The sequence below is a fragment of the Elephantulus edwardii genome, unplaced genomic scaffold (genome assembly GCF_000299155.1).
Source record: "Elephantulus edwardii isolate Elephantulus edwardi_28Jun2011 unplaced genomic scaffold, EleEdw1.0 scaffold00003, whole genome shotgun sequence".
NCBI classification, from domain to species: Eukaryota; Metazoa; Chordata; class Mammalia; order Macroscelidea; family Macroscelididae; genus Elephantulus; species Elephantulus edwardii.
This window is the reverse complement of record NW_006399753.1, coordinates 37,128,314-37,151,100: the sequence shown is the minus strand read 5'-3', so window position 1 is coordinate 37,151,100 and position 22,787 is coordinate 37,128,314. Positions and strand designations below refer to the sequence as shown.

Below are 22,787 nucleotides of genomic sequence, written 5' to 3'. Positions count from 1 at the left end.
TTTTTTAAAAAGTATCATTTTCCTAAGACTTCTACTTTTTAAAGTAAAAATTATAGAATATAGTTCTGAAAATACTGATCAATAAAATACAGGGATAAATACAATTATTAAAAAAATTTTGAGAGTAACGTTGCTTCATCTTCCATTATCACAGAAACTATTTGATTCTGATTTTAATATTAGTGCTCACAAATAAAGGGAGAAGCTATGAGTGGTTGGGATGGATGAGTGTGGGAGGTTACATTGTCATCTATAAATGGAACCAACTTTTTTCATTTGACAAAGACAACAGTCACATCTTTAGATGGTTTATTTGATCTGCGTGAAAGAGTGACAGTAGGATTTCTGGCACTTGAATAATCGGAAACAATATTTTTGGCTAGAGAGACTTTTCCTGAGTTCTCTCAGGGAGCCTTCTAGAAGGCCATCTGGACCAAACAGTATTTCTTTCATGAAGCCCCACATATGGAAACACACAGGAAAGGTGTGTGAAGTATCATAATCAGATACTTCTGAAAAGAATTTGCTTCCAACATTTGGGGTGGTGGTGGAAACTTAATACTGTTTGTAATTTTCCAGTTTAAATACAGAAGGAAAAAGAAATCCTGCCCTTTTCTCTACCTTTCTTTATTAAGATACAGGTTTCACATTTATATTCCAGTAGAGGATTTGCTTAATATGTAAACTTACTGATTTATGTTATTGTTCTGTTATTTATCAAAGTAGACTGTTACAGGCTTGGGTGATGTTATCTTGAGCTTTTGATTGACCCTAGACTTTAAAGGTGTACCCATCCTTTTCCTTGAGCCTTACCCAGTTTACACAGCTACATATAATGAAAAATATTCAGAAGGTAACAGTTTCTCCAAAGGTGAATAATGCACAATTATATGAGAGATGGGGAGAGACCTTAGAAAATGAAAAATTAAGCAAAATCTCTTTATATCTGAGACTATAGAAATATGACTATTCTAATAAAGTTATTTAAAAAGATCAACATTTTACTATTATTTCGTTTCATGTTAAAGTTTCTATTTGGAAAGAAATGGTAACTTGTTATACTAAGGTTTCTGGTGATTAGTGATCACTTAGAAAAGCAGTGAACTCTTTATAGCCATTTTTGCCTAAGAAATGAGGAATAACATAATGAAACCTCTCCACTAAGTTTATATACAATTTAAATGAGAAAAAGATAAACTATTGTATATATGTGGATGTATTTATAATTAAAAATGTATACATTAATAAGATACTATTTCTGTTGATACTACTATTAACTATTTTATTATATGTCTGTGGTAATGATCCAGTTTTTATACTACTTAAAAATTATTAGGTAATAAAGAACTGTTAAAAATCACTTATCTTTAATAAGTACCATTAAATACAGTTCTGACTGTAGATTTTTCAGATATTAGAATTGTCATAATTATTAAAAAGGGTGTTATAAAGCATGTGATGAATATAAAAGGAAAGCATATCACATGGAAGTGATTTATCCTGTCTAAAGTATTTTTACCAAATAATTAGCAGCTAAAACAAAAGTAATGATATACAAGTTATATCTCACACCACATTTTTCTTAAGAATCAGGGTGATTAATATTGTATGGTTATCTAACAGCTGATGTCAGCCAAATTTTAGTTTATAGGAATTAAAATAGGAGTATAGGATATGTAGAGTGTTTAACTATTTTTCCCCAACAGATTTTGATAAAAGAAGATAATCTGCAGTCCCTCTCCCACTCTACAGATATAACTCTTAGTAGGGATTGTTATGCCAAGCAGATTTTTCTAGTTGGAAGATATCTTTCAGTTTTCTGAAATAAAGCAACTTGTAGTATCAATACTTATCACACCGTGAATATATAAGCTGATTATTTTTTAAAAGATATATGCTTTAATATTGCATTTAAGCTTGTCATTTTTTTAAATTATTTTTTAAATTTTAACTGTTAAACAAGTTTACAGAAAAATTAGGTTTTCATTAATTCTTTGTTGTACATTTTACCCTCTCTCCCTCTCTTCCCTGTTCTACTTTTTAAAAAATACTCGTTCATTGTTGCACCATTATCTCCCCTCTCACCCCAGTCCTCTTTGTAGTGTGCTTCTTAAAAGATGGTTATTTTAAAATGTAAACAATTTTTCACTTGATATAAAACATAAAAGCAGGAAACTTTTTATTTTCTTAGAATTTCTGTATACAAATTTCTGTATACTGAATACAAATAAGTTCTCTGCATATGATCTAAAGAGTGCCTTTTTTTTTTAATTTGTAGTGGACAGTAAGGAAAGGTAGAATGTTCCTCTTTATAACTATTTTTACTAATGTAATAATAATTTTTGTAGAGAACAGAAATGACCCAGCAGCAACTGTGTGAACTTCAGCTATATTTTTGGCCTTAGGGTAGAATATAATTTAAGATGAGGCATGAAGAAGTACAGAAAAGCAAAGATAATAATTTTGCTCTCTTGGATTATTTCTACTTAAAAGCATTATTTGGATGAAATTATCACACAATTTCAGAAGGTAAGAATGGCTTTTAGATATTTATAAGTGTCATACTAGGATCTAAACCATCAGTTTTCCATCTTTAAGAGTTATCTGTCTTTTGGACAAACACTTGTGTTTTCATCAGTGATTCACATTTGACATAAAACAGATTAGATGGGTGATGGATGCAATACTTTATGCAACTGAGCAACCTATTTATACCAAATTTTTCCAAAGAGAACCCACACTATTTAAACCCCAAGATCACCTCAAGACCCTGAGTCACCTACCTGCAGACCTAATTTTTTTTGACCAGCCTATTTATAGGCAAAGTGAAAGAAACATGCTAACTGGATAAAATAACCATATGTCCCCACTGGAAGCCACATTACTTGAATCATTTAAACCTTGCTGGACAAAACACCAAGAGAATTTGCTTTAGGAAACAAACCTACACTAATGGGGCAGAGAAGAAATGACCTAATAGTTAGTCACCCCTCTGCTTTAATTTCTCTGGTTGCCACAAAGTTATAAAAGCTTATATCCTCAAAAGAATGTGTTTATTATTTTTTTAAAAATACTTCATAGTTCAATATTTAAGCTGCTATCATAAAAAAAGCACTGGAAACTTGGAGACAGCTTCCCCTGAGACCATTACTTCCAAATATAATGGAAAAAGGTTTTCAAGATTCAGAAACTTCAATGCTGGTAAAATAGACTACTTCTAGTTTGAATTTTGGTTACTGGCTACAGAAACTTGGGTATCTTTGCCCCCTCTCCTGCTGCTTACACTGACAGGTGGCCTCTTTCATGTTGTCCAGTGTGTAACCAATTTTAGACTGTTAATGGATGCAGTGCTGGTCCAAATTGGAATTCTGCTAGGTCTGTAATTTTAATGGTTCATATCCTGCCTCAGTTTATTATAGTATTTCAATAGGAAGTAGCATATGCTAGCACAAGGCACATACAAGAGGTATAGAAATATTTGGTGAGTGTATGTAAAGGTAAGCACTAAGGGGAGTAAATTAAGTTACTTGCAAGTATAATGTAAGCATGTGTATTCTACTCTTCAGGAAAATATCTATGTATATTCTTGTAGGATCTAGACTATTTGGTTAAGATAGATAAATGGACATATATAATGTGAATGAAATATTTTTCTGTGAAGCACCTTCTGACAGGCTTTGTTGATTGGAAAGGAATTTATTTAAATTCATATTGGAAGTTTCCAGTTTCACACTCTGTTTTGGATTTTAAGTGCAGATTTGTGCAAATATGAACCCGTGTGAGTGCACGTGCGTGTTTGAAGGTAAGCAGATGTACATGTTTGGAGTTGGAGAGAGGGAGAAATCACTTTAATAGCCCTTAGATTGTCAGGTGTTTTTATTGCCAGTCAGAAGTGCAAGTGACACTACTCAAATTGATGCCACAAATTTATTGCTGAAAACCAAGGGGTTTTGTTTGTTTTAAACCTCAGAAGTTAATACTTTTTAAAAAAATGTTCTTTTCCTTCTATGTAATTTTTGTATTATAGACATCAAACTTCGCCTTTCCTATAAGTAAAAAAGTAGTTTGGATAGTCACTCTAGGATGAGTTTGTAAAATGTAACTCCCCCCCCCCCCTTACCCTTTAAAAAGAGGCAAACGGTATTCTTGCAAATAACCTTTAAGATAATTAACTGACAATACTGCAACTAGCATAAAATCTTCCTTCAGGCGACACCTAATTTAAGTGTTACTGGCACAAAGTGGAGACAGATTGTGCATCACCACTGCAATATTTACATAGCAGAAACCCACAGAGCAGGAAACGCGAGACTCAATGATGCACTAAATTAGGAACAACCAAACTCCAATGTTAATTTGCTTTCTATTCTATCCAAATCTCAGGTCCAGAAATTGGTACAAACACATATACAACCTCCCACTCTTAAATGATTAAACCTGAGGAGATTTTTGTACTTCCCCCTCCCCCAAAATTAAAATAACTTGAAATTTATTTCTTTTCTCCACAAGCAACATTTGGTCAAACTGTGTTTATTTCATTACAACTTGCTCTCACTTTGATCTAAAATTATTTTCATATGAATGCTGCATTGAAGTCTATAGGGCAAAACAAAACAGACTTTTTCTGTTTTTTCTAAGGCTGCCAATATAGTTTGTGAAATGACTAAAACAAGATACTTGAGCACCTGTTAGTAAAATACTTAAGAGAACAAATCTACTTTAAACAATTTTCTCACTGCTGAATGTTTACTCTCATTCACAACAAAAAAAGTACAATGAGTTTTTAAAAACTATTCAAACAGTAATTCTCCCTCACCCCCCTTCTTTCTTATAGTTGTATTTTAAACACCAGTTACATCCAAAGCATTAACAAAACATTTACCTTTCCTAATTGTTGGTGTTCTTTAAATGCACCAATCAGTTCTTCAGCCCACTTAATTTTTTCAGGAGAAGGTGAAAACTGCTCCTGGACCAAGGCAATTTGGTTTGGGTGGATCACCTGCTTACCTACAAGAAGATTAATAACACTGGAAACAGGAAACAAACAGATGTTCAAACAACATGTTTCAACCACTCAGGACTCTGAATGCCTCACACACTGTCTGTTAAATAACCAATTATTTTATAACTTTTTTGTTTTTTAAGAACTGCAATCAGGCAGGCTTTTCCAGAATACCACATAAGAACAAATATAACAATGGAAGTAATTGTTTCTGATCCTATAGAAATGCCACATAAGTGCAGATAATCTCTCATTTTTAGTTACAGGTGGATTGACTAGGCAGCCATTTGAATAATAGTAATTGTTTTGGCTGGAATGCTAAAGGATATTTGAAAATTAGAGTGATTATTTTGTGCTTTAGTGACAAAATAAAATTCTCTCAAATTTGATCAGTTGTCTTTTGTTTATTTTGTAGGAGTGTCTTACTTTCTATAATGTCTTTTATGAAGTGATCTATTTATTTTTTTGAAAACTTAATAAAGCTTTCTAATCATATTAAATTTGAATGTGTCTTCCTATGTTTACTTTTTCTTTTCAATGAATCTAGTAAATCTTTTGTAATTACTAACATAAAACTGAATTTAAATGAAAGTATTATATACAGTACAGTAAAAGGAAGGCAAATCTGAACACTGTGGTCTTTATAGTATTTAACATTTTTACAATAAAAATTGGAGAAATTTTCAGTATAAAAATATATCTAGACATCCCTTTATTGCTTATAAAATGAAGAGTATGTATTTCCCCCTTAGATGGCTACTTAACTCACCCTAGAAGAAATCTTATCTCTGTACAAATAGCATTAAAAAAGCTTTACTGTTCTTTATGAGGTTTAAGGATTTTAAATAAAAACATCATATAAAGATTATGAGTCACAGAATTCTGTGAAATCATGCAGTTATTAAGACAACACTTTAATATTGAGGGAAATGTGGAATCTAAACTGGGTATTAACAAAATGCAATATAATTTAATGTTACATTAGTGAATAATAAAATTATGGTAAAATTATGGGCATATTTGGCATTTAAAAATAGATGTACATTAAATGATAATTTACTCTAACTGTATTTGTTGCTATGTTGACTTGTTTAGGCTTTGAAATAGTTAAAATTGCTTTAACATTTAATAAGTACTAACTGTAATTCATGTTTTACAAAATCAAATGCTGCTATTGTCATTATCTTATAAAATAAAAACAAAATTTTTGTAAAGAAATATTTTTGGTATTTCATTAATGTTATAGGTATAACAATATATTACTTTATAGTAGGATAATTAAAGCATCTTCTCATTGCTATTTCACTCTTATCTGCAAGCATACTAACAAAATATTGTAAAGATGCCTTAAGTGATCTGAGAAAAAATTTCTGGGAATATCAGTAATGATACATAATAGTATCATTATGGGTGTTTTTTTTTATAGTAGGTATTGAGATTATATGTAAGTACTCTAATAATAGTTGTTATTAATAAAATATGTCCATTTGGATAGTTATTTCCTACTAATTATTTAGATTTTATAATTTATGTACATAATTTATTCTGAAGCATAAAAAGCCAGATTTCATGGGAACTCCTTGGTATAGGCACTATAATTTTAGACACAAACATAAACTACTTACAATACTGTGAAACTATTAATGACTTTCAAGTACCAATATTTTGCTAATGAGATTAATACTAGGATGAATTAAGCTTTAAAAATTTATGAACACTTATTTTACACGTGACATCACCTTTTACTCCATCTTCTGTATTTCAACAACTGTACAGCAGACTTTAATGCCATGTGGGAATGAAGCAAATATTTTATACAGAAGAGTTGTTATTGACAAGTTACTGAGAGGGTGCAAAATTGGAAGACATTAAAATTTATGACCATGAAATCCTTTTTACAGTAGTACTTGATATAGCGTGCTTTAAATCAATACCTGTCAAGTCTTTTAGGTAACTGTATGATGGTGTCATTTTTTTCTTCTACAAAAGACTGCAAAAAAAGAAGAAAACCTATCGTGCCTTATATTTATAATCTTTATTCTCAGCATGTAGTACTGGAGTAACTTTAATGAGTAAGTCAGCTGATAAAGCTTTATTACAAGATTTATTCTTAGTTTCTTTTTATAAAAATATTCCTAAAGTTAATGGCCACTTGGCTAACCAATGCATTAATTTAAAATAAATCTACATAGATTACAGCCTTATGAAACATTGACTGCAGAAAACAAACTCTAACCACTGTGTGCTGCATGATCAACTTTTAAGAAATTACAACTCATTTAAATATATTTAATTTTTAAATGCACAGACAGCCCTTCTAGTAACACCAACTTAATCTGTTTCTTTTCAGTGTTACAGGTAGCATAATTCTTTTACTAAATTTATATCTTTTGATGACCTATTTCAAATAGGGTGTATATTCCTCACCCTCTTTTCTCTTCCTGCCTTTATTCATTCCTTCCTTCTTTGTTTTTGTTTGTTGTTATGTACTGCTGAGTCAGAATCAACTAATAGCTGACCATCCAGTGTATTTTTCAGAGGCAGGAAATTGCATAAGAAGAAACTTCCCAAAGACCTAGTCTGACAAATATCAAATAATTAGAGCAAACAGATTAAGTGATCTAAAAATACTTAAAATACATGCACTCATTTTCTTTTAAAAATACTACAAACGATGCCATATTTTATTAGTCTAAATATTTTATTTTGGTATGCAGAAATATAATTAGGAGAAAAAAGGAAAGACCTTCTCTCCAAAATTTTAACATTGACTATGAATGTAACTCCCAGTTTTCTGACTATTCACTTGAACATATGACAGGCACTGTGCCCTCAGTACCTCCCTTTTCCCCCTTGTCTGTCTCTCTTTTTTTTTTTATTTCATACTCCTTGTTGTTGGGAACAATAGTGCCAGGTCCTTAAGCCCCTCCTGCTGAGTTGGGCACAGTCTACAAATTTAAACCTGATCTGAAATAACTCCTCTTCTGTGACTGAATTAGAGACTAATTTAGTTCAGTCTTGCATGTTGGACAAACTCTCAAGCTACCTTGTAAGTTCTGGAGCAAACATTTATCCCAGAGGAAGCTGAAGAAAACCATGTCATACTGAGTTATGGTGATAGAGGCCTGTAGAAATTCAGGGCTTTCTATTTTTTACTAAATTAGCCTCCATTTCATAGCAACATCTGGTTGCTTGGGAGCCAATGCCACACATTTTAGGCTAACAATATTGATATGGATTAAATAGGTTTCATGGTGGTTTTCTCCAAGTTTTCCATTTGGGCAACATCTTAACCAATCATTGGAAAAAGTCAGGTAGGACAGGCCACTAGGAAAACAGCACCATGAATAGAAGAGTAACTTCTTTCTCAGTCACTGATAAATGTAGAAGATTCACTTATTAATAGATCATCTAATTGAAATAGATTTCTCTGAAAGATACTCATCCACCTGCACTCAAGGCCTAGACAGATATTGCAATCAACCTGCTGGCCTTACTGCTGCCAGTGCCCGTAGGTGTAGCCAGGTGCCCAGGCAGGAGGGGAGTGGTGGGGATGAGAGGAAAGGGTGGGCTTGAAATCTGGGTATAAGTGTCGGTGGAAAGCCTAGTTATGAATTAAAGAAACCCCAAAGAACTTGTCACAATTGTTTTCAGAAAGAAGTACTATTCAGAACATTTTAACAAATTTTCCTTGTATGAATCTCAGTATAGCAAATTTTGAGGTTAATTTTAAGGTTAATTCATTCAGGAACAATTCTGAAATACCTCCAGCCCAGTTCTCAAGTCGGCAAAAATAACCTACAAAAAGATTTAGAAGTTTAAAAAAAATTAAAAAAACCCAAACCTATAGCTAATAAAGAGAGTAACAACAATGATGTGTTTTTGGAATTGCAGAGCCAAAGAAAACATACTTGTTAAGTTCTTGTCCTGGATGTCGCTTTTGTATTTCCAATAGTGGGAAAAGGGTATGAAATGGCTAATTAGAATAGAAACATTAATTTCTAGTTAAATGCCTTCCCCCGTGCCATTAGTGCTTGCTAATAACCTGGATTCCACTTCCCAAGACATGGTGAAGGAATCGTACCAGTGAAGCCCATGGCGGCTCCCTCTCGGGACTGTCGGAGCAGCCCTTCTCCATCTCGGAAATCAATATACACGAGATCTATGGCTTGGAGACCAAAGGCCTTCGCTACAACAATGATCTTTTGTCGCGCGTAGAGAATGTCCTGGGTGTCTTTGCTACTTGTTGCACCTGAAAATTGGATGTCGACAGAAAAGGAAACTTTTATCTTTGTAAATGGAACACAGTTGTTTTTTTGTTTTGTTTTGTTTTTTAAATCAAACAAAATAACCCTCCATTTGTAAAAACATCTGTCTCCCTGAGAATTGTTCCTCACCCAAAACAATGTTCAGGTGTAAATGCAGAGAGGGAGGGGTGGAGGTAAACTTAATATCCTATGTGTCTATCTTGGAAGGCCTCTTTTAGTAAAATTACTTGTACATGCAAGAAGAGGCCCCGCCCCCACGTCAGGAGCTAGAACCAAGTGATTCCTTCTATACTGTGTCTTCCTTGCTTCCCTGGAAAGCGCCAGTCTAAGGACAACAGCACATAATGATTAACTTTGCTCACTGAGCAGAGAATTGCATGTATTGGGGTTGCAATGCCCCATCACAGCTGATGCTCTAAGTCAAAGGCTTTGGTTTCAAGGTTTGGATGGGAAACTTGGGAAATTGCAAGTATTTAGTTTCTGAGAAGCAGGAAATGTCAGGAAGCCTGTACTCTAAAGATCCTGAAAAGACTAGTAGTAAAAGAACATTGGTGTACCTTTTATTTTGTTTTGTTTTTTTTAAACCTGCAAGGGTCACTGTTTATATGTGGGCTGTGAAATTCATCAGGGAACAACGTCCCTGTCTTGAGTTCCTTGGGGCGTGGCTGTAGAAATGCCTCCTGTGGTTTTGACCTCCTAAGTGTCCAGGTATTTACACACCCAGATGAGAAGTGCAGTGCTCCAGGGATGGTAAAGATAAGTGAAACTTGTCAAAATAGCTTACTGATTATTTAAGAAATATAGTTTAAGAGAAATGCCTCTATTTCAACTAATAAATACTCCATATTAAGTAGAAAATAATGAATTAAATATGAAATTGCCTTCAATTCAATCCTCAGATTGACAGGAAAACAAACTCTGTAAAGCAAAGGAGTTGTTCATGTGTGAGCAAAGTATATGCCATATCTTCCTGCACATCCCAGTGGATGAAAAAAGGCTTTTAAAAAATTTTTATTTTAAACAATTAAAGTAATCCTGGAGTTTCCTAGAAGCAAGACAGCTATGAGGAGCCCTAAATTATCAGCAAGTGTTGGTCATTCAGCTGAAAAAGTTCTCTCATGGCTGGCAAATATATATTGTCATGTAAATGTTCATTCATGAGGGGCCAAGAACAATATACACCCACAGATAGGCAGAGAAAGAGACAGTGGGAGGGCGGGGCAGAAGGCACATCTTTGACACCTATGCTAGCTCGGAAATCTTCTCCTCCAAAAACGACGGCATCTAGAAGCAGCCCCACTTGAGGTCCAGTCTTCAGTGCCTCTTCACATACTGCCTGTGAGGGAGCAGGGCAGAAAGAAGCAGGGCTCACTGAATCGAACACACTGGGTACATCCTGATGACAGAATGCTCTGACTCCTGACAGCCTGGCTGAAAGCAGTCTTAAAAATTTAAGCCAAATATATCTCTTTCAAAGGTGTTTATTAGCATTATCAAGATAAGTATCTTATATATTTACTTTGCTTAATGACTATACCAGTAATTACCAGTAGACATTAACTGAGTTCTAAATGTTCAGACTAGTTCATTCAATTTCCAGGGAAATATTTAAGGTAACTAATTTTTATTGTACTGTTGGCTTTTCCCTCCCCACACCCACTTACTTTTGCTTCAGTAGACTATCAGATAATAAATATAAAACTTGGGAGAGAAGTAAGGACCTTCTCAATAAAATGAACACATTGTCATCTTTGCATTAGAATTAAGATTTCTTAGCAAATGTTCTCAGGATTAAATGTATATATATATATAACAAAAAATCCACATCTCCAGAGGGGAAAATGCAACAAGTAATCCAAGATGACAAGGAGCTTCAACACTGACAAATGGCAATAAAGATGAAATAGCATTTGTCACTGATCTATAACTGAATCTGCAAAGGTGGCAATACAGCATGCTAATAGAAGTGGGTGGGGAGAAATGAGGACTGAGGACACTGTTGGTTAATTTCAGGAATTACAGTACAAGCTTTTAAGTACATTATGGAATAATATATGGTGAAGCAGCTGTTAAAATTAAATCACTATATGAATTTTGTTGCATTTAAGGGATGTGTTTTTGATTCTATGCTGGGAGTACCAGGATTTCTTATGTAAACGTGCTGATCATGAGGTCCAAGGCTCATAGCAGCTTTCTGGCCCTCCTGTATGGTCCAATAGGTTACAAAGTTTCCTGAGTATTTACATGCACACCAGTCTATCTGTCTGTCTATCTATCTATCTATCTATCTATAAAATAATGAAACTATCTTTTCCTTTTGTTTTTAGTGATTTCTCTAGTACTCCTTTCTCAAAGGTTCTAGCCTGAGAAAGGAGTGCTAAGTTAATGGCCTGAGGTCAAATGGAAGCAAGCATACTTGGAAAAACAACATAAAATGACTGATAATGAAGGAAAAAAACTAAAACAACTATGTCTTTATTAAAGCAGGTAATGTAATACAGCTACATAAAGGCTGAAAACGCTTGGCTAAGTGTGAATGTTTATTTTCTGAATGTATATTAGAAAATATTTTATGTTCTAATGTGGCAAATTTGAGAGATCATATGACAAATTATTTGTGTAGGTTAACTTACAAATATTACTCTTATCTGGTAAGACATTATGGGTAATGTTACAACAAAGAGTCTGGATATTTTCTCAATAAAAAGACAATTGATACAAAGGAATAATTCAAAGTTAACTCATATGGGTGACAAAAATAAATTTCCATGTCCTTTTAATTTCTAAGTGTGATAATTCAAAGCCTATATTTAGCAAATGGTTATATAATTAAAATTGTTACAAAGAATGTAGATATTAGCTGAAATATTTAGGAGTGAGAAGCTTTTCCTTTCTACTTAATTTCTTTGTTTTTAATATCCTTACAACCAGATTTTTGGACTAATACAGACAGGTAACACATGGTACTCAGATTTACTTTGCCTGTAAATCTTTCTAAAAAGTAGCTATTTCTATTGAAAACAAAAGCTCTCTCTAGGTGATAAATAAAGTAATAACTTATCAACCACATTAGAAATTTCTTACCTTAAAATTGAGCAAACCCATTGCAGTTTCCACAAAAGGAATTAAATTCATTGGTTGTTCAAGTTTTCGGTCTTTTAAGTGTAGTGAAAATTTGTCTGAAAACTAAAATCAAAAGTGTCATAGGTGATTAGTGTGTGGGGGAAATGTACAACCACTGAAATGTAGACAGAGAAGTAGCATTTAAGTCTTTGACCTGAGGAAGTAATATCCCAGGCTTTTTCCTCCACACAAAAGAATTTAAAAAAGAGAGCGAAAGCAAAGGTTCAAGGAAAAAAGGTAACAAAGTTCCCACCAAACTAAACAGCAAAAGCCTAAGCATCAGAATTCCGCCCCGCCCCCACCCACAAAACCAAAGGAGCAATTTGAGGCCTAGGAGTTAGAACTTGGAGAGATTCTTAAGAGTTTGAATGCTTTCCTTGTAAACATATTTACTTAAGGCCTCTTGCCCACACTTCCTTAAATGCAAATATAGGTCCTTAAAACAATGAAGTCTTGCTCTACCTGCCATTCTGTTTTTGTGTGTACCCAGCACTGACATCAGCCTAACTGTTCAGCAGCCTTCTACGTGGAATCCATATTAGTCATTATAGCACCATTACCCTTTGTTCAGAAGGTTTTTCTTCATAATTTTTTAGCTTACCTAGGAAGACCTTAAAAAGGAAGTTTAATTCTTTGAAGACCAAAGCTCTCCAATTTTTTCCATGAGACCAGTTCACAGCTAGCTCTGTGCTGCCAGTGGGGTAGCCCAAATTCCAAAATCTATCATCTGGAAACATACAAAAGCTCTTGCACAGATTCCACCCACCCTCCCTTTCAAAAGGAAAAAACACACACACAGACACTCTAAATTGTAAATCTATTATGTCTATCTAGATCTAATAAGATAGGAAGAGATTAAAAAAAAAGGCAGGAAAAAACCCACAGGTATGATAAAGATATTTTTGTAAATAAAGATGAAAACATATATAGCCATTTTAAATTTAAGGAATATTCAGCCATTAATGGATATCAAAGGAAAAGGGAATTTTAATCATCTCTCCATTCAGTCTCAGTTGGGTAAATCATATCTAAGAGATTTGCATAAATATAAACCATCAAAGACTTTTCATCTTCAAAGGGGGTTTCAAGACCCTATAAGCTTTGTACTGTAATCATCACAGGTCACAACCCTGCAGGAATAAGGCTGCTATGGCAACATAAAAAAACTAATGCTTAAGGCTTAGCATAATATTCTGACTAATAGAAAGGAAACTCATTTTAAAAGCTGGCAGCCTATTTACCAGAAGCGGGATTAGAGGTGTTATTTCCCCTTTTAGCTGTCCCCTCCTAGCCTGTGCACCCCCCTCCTAAAAAATCTAATCACTGGGATCTTTAAAAAGCTTTTGAGCAATTTGCAGTAACTTTACAATTAGGCTAAAATAAATCACAGCTTTCAGTAATGAAGAATTATTCCCAGTTGCATGCACTGCCCTCTCCCTTCCTCAAACATCACCATCATCACCTCCTTAGCAACTTTTTCCAGGATAGGAATAACTCAGTGAAAATGAAGAGAAGGCTACAATGCAATGGGACAAAATGTACAGGAGTTGATGTAAATGAAAATAAAAACCTAATTCCCATTTAAGCTAGAAAAATGGACAGTAAGATATTAGTGGCCCTGTGTTAAATATGCTGCGGCGGATTCTTATTTGAAAAACCTTGAAGCATTACTTACAATAATACTGTTATCAAAATCACCAAGTTTAAAATTAAGTAAACACTTTACAATCTAGCCTCTGATTTTAGTTCAGCGGGGGTGGGGTGGGGAATATCTGTAATGCCTTTTGTTTTTAAGTCAATGGGGCATTAAAAAAAAATGAAATATTCTAGGCCACCCTCCCCTTCTTTCTTAAAAATTGCATTAAGTACTAACACAAAAGGTAACTAGTGGAGAAGTTTCAATTAATTTTTTCAAAAGGAGACGATTAAATGTTTCCGGCCTGGTAAAGTGTTCATTTCATCGAGGTGGAGGGGACTTGGGGGGAGGGGAAGAAGGGGGAAAATCACAAAGAGATTGGGGAGGAGATGAAGTAGCAGGGCTCAGCAATTCTTTCAATTCCAGTGCACACCCAATAGTGTGTTGGAAGAATGCACACTGTTCGGGATTTGTGGGAGAATTGTCCCACGACAAAGGAGGCCGAGTTACGCTTGTTATAGTCCAATAAGCCGTGCCAGTCAAACAAGAACCCACACTAGCGACAAAAGGCGAGCAAGAGATTCTCACACAAAAGAAAACAAGTAAGCCCATCTTTCAGTTGTGCATCAGGCTCCGGGTTTTATGCTTCACATAAATACAAACGAAGAGGAAAAAATAAACAGCCCAGAAGACTTCTGTTAACTAGAAGGCCTATTTAAATAATTTAATCTTTAGTTGTCTACATTGCAGTATGTCTATCACAAGCAAGGATTTTTAAAAGGGACAACAGCAGGGGCTGCAGAAGGCCTCCCACCCCCACCCCCAAATTAAGGACAATAATGGTGATAAATAGAAATTTATTATGGAACCAAAAGGGAATGGTGAGTTCAGATTGCATTTCAGTCATCACAGGACATATGTGAATGTGAGAGGAGCCCTGATAGGGATGATGAACTTACTCTGACCAGTATATCCTAGATTCTCAGGGCAACCTGGGAGAAGAAAACTTCAGTTACATAAATACTGGTCTCTGAATGTCAGTGTTCAGGAAGAAGCCAAGAGCAATAGAAAAGGAGCCAATATTTCTGGCCAACAGAAATATAAGGGGAGCCACACAGCTAACTGAAAATTCCCTAGTAGCCACTTTAAAAAGGTGAAAAGAAACAGGTGAGTTTCATTTTAGCAGTCTGTTGTATGTTATGGATAGTGAGGGCAGCTGGAGCAGTCCTCTTCCATAATGATGACAGTTGTGGGAATCCTGTGGGGCAGCCCGGCTCCACAGGGTCGCTCTGAGTCAGAGTCAAGTGGATGGCAACAAGCTTAATCAATACTATCTCAAACATTCCAATAATGAAATCAATAAGAGAATTAGTTGAGAGATATTTGACGTTCCTCTTTTTTTGGTACCAAAGTCACAAAATCAGGTGTGCATTTTACATGGACAGCATATCTTCATTTGGATTTGCCAACTTTAGAGTGTTCCACAGTCACACATGGTTGTGTGATTGGTGGCTCCAGCACTGGACAGCACAGATCCCACCTATGGAGATGTGCTAAAGTGGGGAGCAGTTTCCTCAAGTTAAATCACGACAGCTACACTTATCTCTACAGTTGCATCGGCAGCCGTACAGATACTACTAGATGTGGCCACGGATCACACACTTTCCAGCTCCCCCATTGTTCCTGCTCCTGAGCTCTCGACCCTGGAGGAGGGTAATGAAATGGTATTTGATTCAACAGAGAGCTGCAGAATAATAGTAACACCCAAATAAAATCTTGCCTCCCCCCTTTAACAATTAAAACAATCATAACATAATTAGTCCCATTTCAAAGTTTTCTTAAAGTAATTTGACATACCAACCACTTTACATTTCAGGTTTTTATTGACTGAAAAGTTGGCCATGAAACACAAACACACCTGTCAGCAATTAAAAAGGGAAGAAATAGAGAACTGTTCAGGAAATAATATCTGCACTAATTAAAACCATTAGTTAAAAGCTTCCTGTTTATTCCTCCAGTTGCCCTACAGAGTGACCTTTCCCTTCCCTTCTTTATGTTCATTTTTCATATATAGCTAACATGCTTTTACTGCCCAGGATTAGTTCAAATGAATCTAGGTAAAAGCTATTTGCATCCCTGCTCTTCCAGGTCTTGGGTTCAGGCTTGGCAGGATGCAAGATAGGATCCAATTCTATGCTTAAACAGGTTTCCAGGGATTGTCCCATGAAGGCTATTGAGGGGGCTGTTCTGTCCAAAATAGAAATCTGATCAGAAAGCAGAGGAATCATTTAAAAAGGTCCATTCCATCTCACACTTTGAGAGAGGCTAGATTCTTCTTGGATGGAGGAAGGGGGTTTCCAAGTGCATGTAAAAGTTATGTTTATATAATAAAAAATGTTGACACAATTAAATCTGTAATCTATAAAAAGGAGTCCTGATTGTATAACGTGTTACAAATTGTACTGCTAACCAAAAAGTCAGAGGTTCAAATTCTTCAACTACTCCTTAGAGAAAAGAGTAGTCCCTTTAGAGTTTATAACCTTAGGAACCCAGCGGACGGTCACCATGAGCCAGAACTGACTCACTGACTATGGGTTGGCTGGTTTGTTTGTGGTCGTCTATTAAGTGTGCAATAACATCATTAAAGAGTTATTGTGAGAATTACCCAAATGTGACACAGAGACATGAAGTGAACACATGCTGTTGGAGAAATGGCACTATTAGACTTGTCTGTTAAAAGATTGCCATAAACCTTCAATGTGTAAAATGCAGGATAACTGTGAAGCATAAGAAAATAAGGTATACCTCCACCTCTTAGTTGGTCCTGAGCCTTTAATTGAAGTGAGACCTTAGCTACTTACCCATCGGATTTCTTCAGGATTTTCCACCTTGGGTAGCATCAGGCTGGAAGGAAGGACCCGTGATTGCAAAAGGACCTCCAGATCATCTTCAGCAAGACCACTGGACACAGAGTTGATTCGCACACACTTTTCTGTTGGGCCAAGATCAAACTCTTCAAGAGTTTTTACTATTCTCAGTCGAGCTTCAGTCTGTAAATATTGAGATAATGAATCTCTTAAGTTTATTTTATCCCAGAGAGGAAATTTGGTTGGATGGTATGTGAAAATGTTATGTGGATTCAGAGTGTGACCACCATTATTATATTTACAAATTTCTTACACATCAAAGAAATATTTGAAGGAAGTCATCTAGCCTGATGGGCAGACAATTGATTTCTAGATATCACTTAAAAATACTGCAACATAGATTGTTGTTGTATACCATTGAGTCAGAACATATTCATAGCTCGTAAGTCACCTGGGAGGAGATTGTCCATCCTCCCAAAGAGAAGCCGGTGAATTTGAACCATGAGCCTTTGGGATTGTAGCACAGCTTCTTACTACTAGCCCACCAGAGCTTCCTGTAACATAGATAATGTCACCCTAATACACACAGGGCCCTTTTAAACAGGAGTGTCATATTCATTATTATTACTTTCCAAGTGGAAAGGTGTAATAAGAGCTAATATTTATTGAACATTTACTAAAAGTGACGGGGTTCTTAGTTCTTTGCATGTATTTTCCAATTAATAAATATAAGAAACTAGCTAACATTTGGATAATAACATTCTTGTCTTTCAGAATATTCATATTAGGGGAAAAATAACAGTGTACCTTCCTTTTCCCACATGTATCACAATTTTTTACTTATCTTTTTTTTGCAACTGAGTTGAATCTTGACAATTAAGAAGGTGCTCACAGAAAATGACATTACATACTTTTATTTTTTTTTTTAAATAACTCCAGCTTATTCAGCTGAAAGGCAATACATGGTATCATCAAGAAATCCCATGAAGTGGTAGACAAATTCATTCCCCTCCGCGCCCACCTTTGATATGACAGTCTTTGCTTTACAGTTAAGAAGGTCTGAAAGTCTCTTTCAGGATTTAAATTTTCCTAGAAAAAACTGTGTAAGATCAAACATATTTTCCCTCAGCTTTGGGATGGGGGTGGTGAAGTTGGGGAAGGGGTAAGGGGAAGGACAGAAGGGGCAGTGATAGAGGAGTCAAAAAAGGAAAAAAAACCCTCTTAAAATCATTACTTCCTGTCAATTTCAGTTTCAAAACCAAATGCTTCCAAGTTTCCAACAGCCCTCAACAAATTTTCACTGTCAGAATGAACACTTATCACAAGTAGTTTCATTTGGGAAGGGTTTTTATGATACTAATAAAACTTTAAAGTTTCTCACTGCTGATGAGTGTGGTTTGAAAAACCCAAACCCACAACCAAAAAATGGCCTAAACAATATAAAGCCATTTGAATGTTAAAACTTACATAGGAAAAGAGAAAGCCAAGATAGTGATTTTTAAAAACAAATTTTAAAAGGTTTATTTAAGCCAATATTCAATCAATGAATCAAACCAGGACATTGGATTTAAACCAGATAGATGTAGGTCTATGATGGAGTGGAAGCAAAGACTATGAAATGTGGTCTGAGTTAAACAGCGTGAGAAAACAGCGGCTTGGAGATGTCAGGTTAGAGGGTAATAGACTAGGAAGGCCTAGTTTGAGGTACCTCTTTGGAATCCTCATTCATAGAGCTTCTGCGGTCTTACAAGTTTAGACAAAAACAAGGTGAAAGAGGAAAAAAAAAAAAGAAAAAACCACCAAAAACCAAACAACCAAAAAACCCAAATCAAGATGGAGGGAAGTTTGATATAGTCAAGAGTGACTCTATTCCCCATCATGCCTTTTGCTATCCCACAACTAGACCACTCACTCTTCTTTAAGTCCCATCCCTTCCTCCTGCATTATTAGCTTAGCATCATAATTCTAAAGGTGTCTAGGAAGAAAGGCCTGGTGATCTACTTCCAAAACCAAGCCAGAATGCCCCTGTGGATGACAGTGGTCTGCAGCCAGCTACAAGAATGGCACAGGGCTGGGCAGGGTTTCACTCTGTGCTGCATGGGATCACTGCACGTCAGGGGCAGTACTCAATGGCAAATGACAACATAAAACCATCCAGAAATGTCTGCAGCCCTTGTGACCTCAGAGAATCTAAAGTGTGTTCTGCTCAGTGTAATGCATATTGCTACAAGCTCAAGACTGCTTCAGTTTGTAAACATATCAACCAGGATGTTTTTCTTTCAATACTGCAAGTCAGGCTTGTAAAGAGACTATTGGGACCGAGTGAATGGAAAATGGATTGGAACTAACTCAGTGGGTTAGGCTAAAAGGCATTTTAAAACTCAAGTTATTTGAATAATCAACTCCATTCTGGCATCAGCAAGGTCCTAAAATTGTTAATGTTGATGTCAAACAAAATCTGACCTCTGCACTGTTCCATTGTTTCACTTGGATTTGAAGGGAACTGTTTGTTCAAAGCTCCTGTTCTAAACCTGTTTGTGATTTTATCTAAAGTCAGATTGCCATGGTTTCCACACATTCTGGTTTACTTAGTAAAATTCAGATCTTATGATATTGGCTGCAAATGAAGTAATTCCAATTTTAAGTTAATCTGATTAGTACTTTTCATATTGTAATAATGAACAGTGTATACAGAGGATTTCATTAGGCTTTTTTTTTTCTTGGCTCAGAATTAAAACAGAATTATTTCTCCTTTGTTATTCTGTACCTTTCAAAAACCAATGATGCTTTTTGAGGTATATTGCCACACAACATTCTTATTAACAGGCTGTTGCTTGTTGTAATTTACACAAAATAAGTGTGCATCCCTCTGGTATGTATCCCAAAATATCTAACAACTTCACTGAATTTACAGCAACCAACAAGCATGTTGATTTTTTTTTTTTTTTTCGTTTTGGTACTTTAATGGTGAAATATGTTATTGTGCCAGCAGACACACCCATGCCATCTGTTGGGCTGAGAGGAAAGCAGTTTCTAAGAACAATTAAATTTAGTTCTCCATGTTAAACCAGGGAGGATCTAGCTTAACATTTTACAACATTCCTCCCAGTTGTGAAATGAAATTATATTCTGCATTTCTGTCTCCAGCATGTCTCACTGCTGTGGGCATCTTTTTCTATCTTGCTCATCTCTATCACCTCTTTTTTATTCTCTTCACCTCCTATTTGGATTTGACATCCCCCCCCATCCCTACCCCCTGACCCCCAGCTTCCACCTGGTTAGTTGAGTTAGGGGAGAAGTAACTTGGCCAGCCCGTTTCTCAGAATAGTTACCTGGGTGAACTGCTGAGATTGCTGGGGTGGGGGTGGGGGTAGGGCAGTGCTTCGCAGGGGAAATAAGGAAGTGGAAATGAAAGCAAAAAAGAACCTTTTTTTTAAAAAAAAAACAAAAAAAAACTTTGTTTTTTTTTTTTTTTTTTTTAAGTCCTAGATTCTGGAAGCAAAACAGGTTGTTCAGTGTTCGGTTTAAAAGGCCTAAATATTTGGACTCTGAACGACAGCCTTGGTAAAATGTTTTCAATGTGGAATGAACTTGTTCATCTACAATCTGACAAACTGGAAAAGATGGAATAATGGCATTGAAACCTTTATCAGCAGTTACATTAGATCTTTGAGGAGGCAAAGTCCCACAAACTGGTACCATGCTGGATGTCAGAGGTGAACCCTTCAGAGGACAGGACAGCGAGCAGGCTCAGAGATGCAAATTTTCACAGGCCCCTGTCCTGAAAAGTGGTGCTACCCCAGTTCCCACTCTCAAAAGCTATTTCGTGCCATGCGCTTGCTGCTCAGTGCACTGGACCAGTGGTTAATAAACTTGTCCTTATACATAAGCCACTGTTATTATGTGACTCTGTCTGGACCAGGAACCAAGGCGTGTTATGATTTCGGGGCTTGAGTTCTCATCACCTGGGGAAGAGCCAGGCTCCGCCGACGTAAGAAAGCAGAGAATTCAACCATCACCGAGACCTGCCGACTCCGAAATTAAAGAAGAAAATATGCGTGCAGTTGGTTCAATTGGCACCTATTAAAGCTAATAACTAATCATCCTTGCAAGTTCCTAGCTCAGAATTATCAAATCTGCAAAGAAAACAACATCCGTCCACTTTTACACTCCAGTGGAAGAGGTGGTCCCTCGCGGCAGGGCGGCACAGTCTCGCCATCTGGAGAATAAATCGAGTGTGAAGTACAGTATAGTTTGGGACCAAGCTCCGTGGCGGCAGCTCAGCAGTCAGTTCATTAGTTCCAAACTTCCAGGGATTAGAGCGGCATCAATTCTACTGTCGGATAGGATAAGACAGACAGGATCCGAGACTCAAGGAGGACAGTGACAACCAAGAGGAGCCCCTTGGACTTATTTATAAAACTACAAAGTATAAACATAGCCAAATAAATGCCTTAAGTAATGGCATTATCACAGTTTCCTAACATCTGAATTAACACCTTTCCCTTTTCCTGCACTCAAAATGTTCTGTGGTTAATGCCTAGCCATTTTCAGGGGGAATCTCAAAAGACTGGTTTCAGACAATCCTGGATGCAACAGGAGTCACAGATTAATAACAAAGGAAGCTGTGTGGACCGAGATTTGGCAATTAAGAAATACACGGAGACTTTTCCAATGCCAGGGAAGTATATGTATTTGTGATTTTTAAAAAACTGTCCACTTAACATTTTCACCCTACAAACCACAATAGTGTACTGAAAAATCTTCTAGTCAATCCTATCCTTTGCGAATTTGTCTATCTCATCTCATTTAGTCCATAAAATAATATCACAGTCATTGAGTGCCATAAAGGCAAAAGACCCTCCTATCAAAATCTATGTGAAAACTTGAAAAGTTGAAGATCAAGTTTGGTTTGCTATTAAAAAAAAAATCTCTGAGTGAGTTGCTCAATTTCAACAGCTCCTTTTCCCCTCAATGATTTTATTTAAAACCTTTATATTTTTAAAACAGAAGTGCTTGTGACATAAAACAGGTTATCAGTAGTAAAATATCACTATTATTTTATGAATATATAAAATATATTTATAATAATTGTTTCAGAGACTGTTTTAAAAAAAGAAAAATAAGAAATTCTAAATGATTATGACAAACCAGTAGTGTGTCTTTAGACCAGGAAATAGTTATAGTTTTATTTTTTTAGTTTTTGTTTTATTATTTATTTGATATACAGCTTTTAATGACATTGTTTTTTCCAGTAGGAAAAACAATTCACCAGCTTTTTGGAAAAAATAATATAACAGTGTTGATATACTCTGTATTTACTAGTTTAAATATTTACTCATTGCTTCATGCCACAACTCTTATATGCCAGACACACTTCTGTTCATGTGAAACCTAGAGACTTTAGCAGAGTTTTGATGTGTTAGTCACAAAAGATACATTAAAGCACAGGTTAGTGGTCTAACACTAAATCAACTTACTTTAAAAAGTCTAGAAAGACTCAGGATATATAGGGATGGATAGCTCATAAAAAGTTAACTAGTATTTCAGCCCTTTGGAGAGTTAATTGGAAAAGAAAAAAGCTCACATCAACTAGCATTAAAGTCCAAAACAGTAAACCTGTGAGAGACAATATATTTTGAAGGTCTCAAAGCAATTAAAAAATTATTTTTAGAAAAACACAAAACAAATTTGACTAATAAAGATTGGTGCATATGTCAAAATTTACCAACTGTGTACTTTGAAGGTATGTATGCCAATATATGTAAATTATACAGCAAAAGAAAAAATGTAAACAAATTTTGAATTACAGTCACCATTGTTCATACTGAAGGATTTTAAGGAGAAGTATATTGTTGTCTGTAACTTAGTTTGACATGAATTTTTTTTAA

At 35.5% G+C, this 22,787-nt stretch overlaps 1 pseudogene across 1 annotated transcript in view; it reads right to left on the bottom strand.

Annotated features, from left to right (window-relative positions):
* Positions 1 to 22,787, bottom strand: part of LOC102855392 — a 219,830-nt pseudogene that overhangs the window by 14,169 nt on the left and 182,874 nt on the right. The window contains exons 3-7 of the transcript XR_438822.1: positions 16,891 to 17,079; positions 12,355 to 12,456; positions 10,513 to 10,606; positions 9,087 to 9,254; positions 4,883 to 5,007 (exon numbers count right to left, since the gene is read on the bottom strand). The product of XR_438822.1 is annotated as a heat shock protein HSP 90-alpha-like (transcript). The remainder of the gene's footprint in view (positions 1 to 4,882; positions 5,008 to 9,086; positions 9,255 to 10,512; positions 10,607 to 12,354; positions 12,457 to 16,890; positions 17,080 to 22,787) is intronic.